Source organism: Triticum urartu, chromosome 3A (genome assembly GCF_056163025.1).
Source record: "Triticum urartu cultivar PI428250 chromosome 3A, HENAU_Tu73, whole genome shotgun sequence".
Classification (NCBI taxonomy): domain Eukaryota; kingdom Viridiplantae; phylum Streptophyta; class Magnoliopsida; order Poales; family Poaceae; genus Triticum; species Triticum urartu.
Genome location: NC_141875.1, coordinates 226,664,492 through 226,672,926, shown reverse-complemented (window position 1 = coordinate 226,672,926; position 8,435 = coordinate 226,664,492).

The following is an 8,435-nucleotide window of genomic DNA, read 5'->3' as shown; positions in this document are numbered from 1 at the left end:
CAGTGAAAAACGGTCTTGATAATATAATCCTTAATGGTGAGCATCATGGAAATCCTATCAGCATAAGCCACAAGTCTAGCCCAAACAAAGGAGAAAATAATACTCAGCTAAAAGACAATAGAGATGTTTGTTACCTTTCAGGAAGATAGCAGAGATGCTTGGACTTGTGCTACCCATGAGCTTTCCCTGGTTCCAAGATGAGAATGTACTCTCTTTGGATGAAATATGTACACTGCCACACATACTACATAACATCCCGGATCAATGGACAGGTGTTACATGCAAGATCACTACATACAAAGGTGAAAAAATCATGCAAGAATAGCGTATTAAAACTCCTGGAGAAGAAAGAGTACACAATCACACAGTTTAACCGGAATTCCATGGAACCTGGCATAATCTATCAATAATAAAAAATGTTCATATGTGCCTGACATTCTACAGCCTCATTTTTGACATTTCTCTACTCCCACAAACTCAACATAACCAGCACAACATGAATGCCTCTCCGATGGGGGAGCACACAAAATGACTCACAGAATATGGCTCAAATATTCAGTTCCATAAAACCAGCCACTCACTGAGCTCTGCAACTAAATAGTATTTACCAAAGGAGGCTAAATAATGAAATGGCCAGGAATTTTGAGCTATCGTTTTTCTTTTCATCAGAACCAACAGGCATGAATTAATAGTATTTTGTTTCTTTTTCACTTAATGATATGTTCATAAATTTTGCTTTAGCCATTCTGATCATAGTTTTCACTTGCAATAGAAATCTCCTATTATTTAAACATACCTCTGGGAGGTCGAGTCCCGAATATCACCTTCTTGTTGTCACAGTGAGAATAATAATCCTGTCGGTAGGGTGAGCTGTTACTTTTATCTAATGATGAAGCAATCTGTCCATCTGCATTGAACACATCAGTGTTAAGATTAGCGTAGAGTTGCAGACACACATGAACAAACTAGTGTGCATAGAGTTGGATCATTTGTGCACACAAGAACCAGTGGCAACTGGCAAATGTGATTCAAAAACCACACATACACATGAATGAATATATAGGCATCACCACAAATATAGTTCAAGTAAATTTGAGCAACTGATATCACAAAATTGAATAATCAAAACAATAAAACTAAAACTAAAAAAAGCAGTCGGCAGGCGGTACTCAACCTATCCTTCTGCTGGTAGCGCCAAGCTTGAGCTGACGCCTGCTGGAGTTGCCACCTTGCTGGAGCGGCCACCCAGGCCCAGCGAAGTCATCACATCGGAGCCACAGACTCGCCGGCGCTTGCGTCTACCATCTGTCTCGTCGACGCTTGTGTTCGTGCCGCTACTAGGCTCACCCTCGGGGCCGCCTCGCTGCCCAACCTCCACGCCATGGCGGGGAGCAACCCGGGATGGCCGCGGCGATGGACCTGGTCGGCCGGATAGTGGAGGAAGGCTGCACACGTGTGCGTCCTGCAGGACGTGTACACGGCGAAGGATACCGCCATGGATCGGAGAGAGGGAGAGACGGGACGACAACGATCGAAAAAGAACGGGGAGGGGATCCCAACACCAGAGGAGAGGAGAGGAGGTGGAAGGGAGGCCGATAGAGGAGGGAGATGGAGGGGATCTGGATCGGGGTGGGTGGGGTGTGGGGGAGGACTGGGACCATAGCACTAGCGCTGGCTACCAATGCGCGCTACAGCTATGATCTACTAGCTACTGCGCCGGGTGGAAAACACGCTACTGGTAAAAGTTTACACATAGAAGAAATAACAGTAGCGTGTTTCTGAGTAGAGGCGCTATAGATCTTGACTTAACAGTAGCGCTGGGTAGACAACCAACACTGCTAATATATGTTGATCTGCTGGTGTGGTGTGGCACACTTACCAGTAGCGTGCCCAAAGGAAACCCACGCTGCTGCTAAGCCATACTAGTAGCGCGCTATCTACCCAACGCTACTGGTAATTACCAGTAGCATGGGTGCCCAAACAAACGCTACTGGTAAACTTCTATGTATAAGCATTTTCCTAGTAGTGCATAGTGCGAAGCCGCCGAATACGAAGATCTATCCGGGGAGGAAGACTTGCCCTTGGATAGCATTGTTGTAGATGGCCGAAGGAGCCATCAAACCTTTTGATGACGGCACAGTCGAACTCTCAATGAAAGCACCAATGTCGGTGCCAAAACCGGCGGATCTCAGGTAGGGGGTCCCGAACTGTTCATCTAAGGTCGATGGTAACATGAGAAAAGGGACACAATGTTTACCCAGGTTCAGGCCCTCTCTATGGAGGTAATACCCTACTTCTTGCTTGATTGATCTTGATGAATATGAGTATTACAAGAGTTGATCTACCACGAGATCGTAATGGCTAAACCCTAAAAGTCTAGCCTGTCTGACTATGATTATGAGGATATATCTCTATGGACCTAACCCTCCAGTTTATATAAACATCGGAGGGATCTAGGGTTACATAAGGTCGGTTACAGAGAAAGGAATCTTCATATTCGGACGCTAAGCTTGCCTTCCACGTCAAAGAGAGTCCCATCCGGACACGGGTAGAGTCTTTGGTCTTTGTATCTTCACAACCCATTAGTCCGGCCCATGTCTAATAGGTCGGACGCCTGTGGACCCCTTAGTCCAGGACTCCCTCAGTAGCCCCTGGTATGTACGCGGCTACCCGGATGTGGTGCATTACATGTGTGACCGGGAAACGGTCCTTCGTGTAATACGGAAAAATCGCTAAGGATTGTAATGAATCTCCAAGTGGCTGACCAGCTCTCACCACATCATGACAGTCAGTTTTCGGCTATCTCTACTAAGGTGCTTAACCAGACGAACCAAAAACACAATCGCAGTAGTTCTCCCTTTACTACCCTAGCCGATCAGACAGAACGTAAGGTAGCAAGCACAGGAGCCGGGCAACCCTACTATTGACCAAAGACATGATTCGGAGCCGATGCATATAATGCCAAGCTCGGGATGCCGAATTGTGCTATAAAGCTATTCGGACTTTTGTTTGGCGACACATATGTTGCCTTGTAGAGCCCCTATCAATTTTATTCTGAGGTGTGTACGTGAGACCACTTAATAGGCGGAATAAAAGGATACCGAATAAGAATTTTGGTTCACTGAAATCTGATTGATACGTCAAAATGTAATCTTGCAGAAGGTACCATAATAACCAAGGCCAATTTACATGCCGGGGGTCTAGGGCTAAGGTAAAAGCTCCATACAGGTTCTTGAGCGAAGTTGCGGTCTGCAAAATGCTTTGCACCTTCCTACCGCACATCCGCGCCACTTTTTCCCATATAAGGAATATTCCTTTAAAGGAATGGTTTCGGCCGTGTATATAGAATTGGGCTCGGAAAGAGTCCTCGTGGGTTGGAAGAATGAGTAGATTTTGATTCACCTGTGGTAAAAAAGAAAGGATGATTAAATAAAGGGCAAGGCCGTATAAGGTCGAACCTTTTTGTAGGCCTGTCCATATATTGCCTCCGCCGATGCCCAAGGTATTTTGAGTGCATAATTGAGCACACGTGATACGAACTCCACTGATGTATGTGGTAGTTGACGGAGGTTAGGCTGCTAATCCAGCCCTGAAGTTGTCGGACTGCCGGTATGTAGGAATGACCGGTCTTGCGTGGAGAAGTCTGGTGGCCTAATTGCCAAGGAGGTGTGCGGCTTGATAGGGCCGCTTTGTACTTCGGCCGCAATGGCCGCTGTATGCTCCTCAGTACGGACGGAACGCTCCATGTTTCCATTGATTGTAATGACACCACGTGGACCGAGAATCTTGAGCTTCAAATAGGCGTAATGCGCGACCACACTGAAGCGGGCAAAAGTGGTTCGTCCAAGCAGTGTGTGGTAGTCGCTGCGGAAGGGGATGATGTTGAAGATCAAGTCTTCGCTTTGGAAGTTGTCCGGCGAGCCGAAGACTACTTCCAGCATGATTGAGCCCGTACAGCGAGCCTCTTTGCCATGTATTACACCTTTGAAGGTAGTTCTAGTGGGCTTGATTCTTGATGGATCGTTGCCCATTTTGCGGACAGTGCCTTGATAAAGTAGGTTGGACTGCTACTGCCATCCATGGGGACTCGCGTAAGGTGGAATCTGATACATCTCCGTCGCATCTATAATTTTTTATTGTTCCATGCCAATATTCTACAACTTTCATATACTTTTGGCAACTTTTTATACTATTTTTGGGACTAACATATTGATCCAGTGCCCAGTGCCAGTTCCTGTTTGTTGCATGTTTTTTGTTTCGCAGAAAATCCATATCAAACATATTCCAAACGGAATAAAAAGGGACGGCGAATATTTTTAGAATATTTGTGAGATACGGGAAGAAAATCAACGCGAGACGGTGCCCCCTTGGGGCGCACCCCTGACCCTTGTGGGCCCCCCGTAAGGCGGTTTCTCCTCTTCTTTGGCCGCAAGAAAGCTAATTTTCAGAAGAAAAAAATCATAGCGTAGGTTTCAATCCAATTGGAGTTACGGATCTCCGGATATATAAGAAACGGTGAAAGGGCAGAATCCCAGAATGCAGAAACAGAGAGAGACAGATCCAATCTCGGAGGGGCTCTCGCCCCTCCTAGTCCATGGAGGCCAAGGACCAGAGGGGAAACCCTTCTCCCACCTTGGGGGCTCTCTCCCCCTCACTCCCGGTGGCGCTGGAACGCCGCCGGGGGGCATCATCATCACCGTAATCTACACAAACACCTCCGCCATCTTCACCAACATCTCCATCACCTTACCCCCTCTATCTATAGCGGTCCACTCTCCCGCAACCCTCTGTACCCTATACTTGAACATGGTGCTTTATGCTTCATATTATTATCCAATGATGTGTTGACATCCTATGATGTCTGAGTAGATTTTTGTTGTCCTATCGGTGGTTGATGAATTTCTATGATTGATCTAATTTGCTTGTGGTTATGTTGCTGTCCTTTGGTGCCCATCATATGAGCACGCGCATGGATCACACCATAGGGTTAGTTGTATGTTGATATGACTATGTATTGGAGGGCAGGAGTGACAGAAGCTTCAACCCAGCATAGAAATTGATGCATACGGGATTGAAGGGGGACTGATATATCTTAATGCTATGGTTGGATTTTACCTTAATGAACATTAGTAGTTGCAGATGCTTGCTAATAGTTCCAATCATAAGTGCATAGAATTCCAAGTCAGGGATGACATGCTAGCAGTGGCCTCTCCCACATAAAACTTGCTATCGGTCTAGTAAAGTAGTCAATTGCTTAGGAACAATTTTGCAACTCCTACCACCACTTTTCCACTCTATCTATACTAACTTTATTGCTTATTTACCTAAACATCCCCTACTTTTTATTTACGTGCACTTTATATTCTTGCAAACCTATCCAAAAACACCTACAAAGTACTTCTAGTTTCATACTTGTTCTAGGTAAAGCGAACGTTAAGCATGCGTAGAGTTGTATCGGTGGTCGATAGAACTTGAGAGAATATTTGTTCTACCTTTAGCTCCTCATTGGGTTCGTTCGACACTCTTACTTATCGAAAGAGGCTACAATTTATCCCCTATACTTGTGGGTTATCAAGACCTTTTTTTGGTGCCGGGGAGCCAAAGCGTGGGGTGAATATTCTCGTGTGTGCTTGTTTGCTTTATCATTGAGTAATTTTTATTTGCTGTTCTAAGTTGTTCTCTATCTTTAGTTATGGATACCAAAAAAATTAGGTGTATCTGCTACTCATGGAGATGGGGAACCTCCTAAAACCCTCAATGCTGATTATGTGAAAAATATTATGTACTACTTTGATAATCCTGAGAAAATCCCATTCAATTATGTAATGGGAGACACATTGGATCAACATGAATACTTTAGGGATTATCGCTTGACTCAAAAAGGGAAACTATTATGGGATCAAATTCATATGTTGCATTGGTATGATCGGGAACTATGCTTGAGATATGATTATACTTGTTGCTCTAGGATGAAGGCTCCACACCTTCCCTTTTCATGCAAATTTAATGATGATAAAACCTTGGCTTCTTATGCTAATGGTTATATGATTACTATGATGTGGAACAAATAGAAGAATTTGTTGCTTTTATGGGTGCTTAGGAAACTGAATGTTTGTTTAAAGAGTGCGAAAATTTTGATGATTCAGTTTATAGACCTTTTGTTATGATAATTATGAATTCAATTCCGATATTGATGATTTTATTGAGAGAGTCTCCGCTGTCCAAGAAGAGAATAATATTTTACAGGAGTCTATGGAAGAAGAAATTGATGAAACTGTGAGCTCATTGATGAAAAAGATGAGGAAGAGTGCGAAGAACAAAAGGAGGAAGAGCGGATTGATCACCCGTGCCCACCTTCTAATGAGAGTAACTTTTCAACTCATACATTGTTTAATTTCCCTTCGTGCTTAATGAAGGATGATTGCTATGATCACTGTTATGATCCCATTGATTCTCTTGAAATATCCCTTTTTGATGATGCTTGCTATGCTTGTGGCCAAGATGCCAATATGAATTATGCTTATGGAGATGAACTTGCTATAGTTCCTTATGTTTAACATGAAATTATTGCTATTGCACCGATGCATGATAGTCCTATTATCTTTTTGAATTCTCTCAACTACACTATATCGGAGAAGTTTGCTCTTGTTAAGGATTATATTGATGGGTTGCATTTTACTACTACACATGATGATTTGATAGATATGATATGCATGTGCTTGCTGCTCCTACTTGCAATTATTATGAGAGAGGAACTATATCTCCACTTCTCTATGTTTCCCTCACGATAAAATTACAAGAAACTGCTTATGCTATGTATTGGCCTTTACTTGATGTGCATGAATTGTTCTTATATGACATGCCAGTGCATAGGAAGAGAGTTAGACTTCGTCATTACTTGATATATGTTGCTTTGTTCTCACTACTAAATTCCAAATCATTGCTAATTCAAATTGGCTTTGATATACCTTGGGATCCGGGTGGATCCATTACTTGAGCACTATATGCCTAGCTTAATGGCTTTAAAGAAAGCGCTGCCAGGGAGACAACCCGGAAGTTTTAGAGTGTCAGATTCTGGGTTCCGGCAGACCCTTGAGGTTCGAACACTGGGGTGCGCAGGGAGATTTCGCCTCCTACCTACCTGCACCCCTCCGCCATGCTGGGATCTAAAACTACGGAAAGAACGACATAGGAGACACAGGGTTTATACTGGTTCGGGCCACCGTTGTGGTGTAATACCCTACTCCAGTGTGTGGTGTGGTGGATTGCCTCGTGGGCTGATGATGATGAACAATACAAGGAAGAACAACCTCGCGAGGGTCTGTTCTTGGCTAGGGCGATGAACTGCTCAGAGGAGTTCAGTCACCTTCTCTCTCTCTCTCTCCCTCTCTCTGCTTATGTGGGTGGCTGGTCCTACTTATAGAGGCCCTGGTCCTCTTCCCAAATATCGAGCGGGAAGGGAGCCAACATTGGCGGGCTAATTTGAAGGGGGACAGCAAGTATCAGCTATCCTGACAAAAGTAGTCTTCGCCTGCGCAAAGCTCTGGTGATGACGCCGTCTTGGGCTCCACGGTGACCTCCGTCTCGTAGTCCTCCTGGTCTTGGTCTCGTTGCACCGAAATGGCAACCTTTGCCTGATGCCTCGGTACTCTGTGGCTGCGCTTGCCCCCTTTGCACCAAAGAGGAAAGGAGGACGCTGCGCGGGCTGGCACCCGCCTGGCGCCCTGAGTCGTCATGGCTTGCGTCACGGGCACCTCGTGAGGTACCCCGCCTTGATCTCTCCACCTCCTCGTGAGCCAGCCTGACGAGGCCGTGCCTGAGGAAGCTCCGCGTCGTCCGCCCTGTGAGGCTTGGCCCCTCGCGAGGGTCTTGGGTTTGTGTTGGTGAAGACGGGCCATGCTGGGCCCCCCTTTGAGCCACGCCGCAGGCCGCAGGCAGGCAAGTCTAGGGACCCCCCTTCCCAGAACGCCGACAGTACCCCCCGGGCCCAAGGCGCGCCCGGACTTGGCCGTGCAAGGAGGCGGAAGGGCAAGAGCGAAGCGCCGTGGGCCCTAACAGCCTGCGGCCTTGGGCGTCGCGTGGTGGTTGACTGGATGTGGGCGCCTTAGCAACCGCGCCAGTTGATAAAGGAGTGGCATCCGCCTAGGCCCTGCTTCTTGCTTTCCCCGGTTGCTGCTCAGATCCCCTTTCTTGCGCCTCTCCTTCCTTCCTTCGATATTTCCAGATCTGCTATGACCGTGCGACCTAGGAAGCCATGGCACCTCGTCAGCCCCCAGCCGCAGCTTGGTACTCGTCTGCCTTGGACTCGTCGAACGTGTAGGAGGCGAGCCTTGCCCAGTTGCGCCGGATGGCGACGGCGTGGGGCATCGACGGGGTGAAGGTGTTCAAGGCCGGCTCTGCCACCCCTGAGGGTCAAAGGAGCACCTTCTATCCAC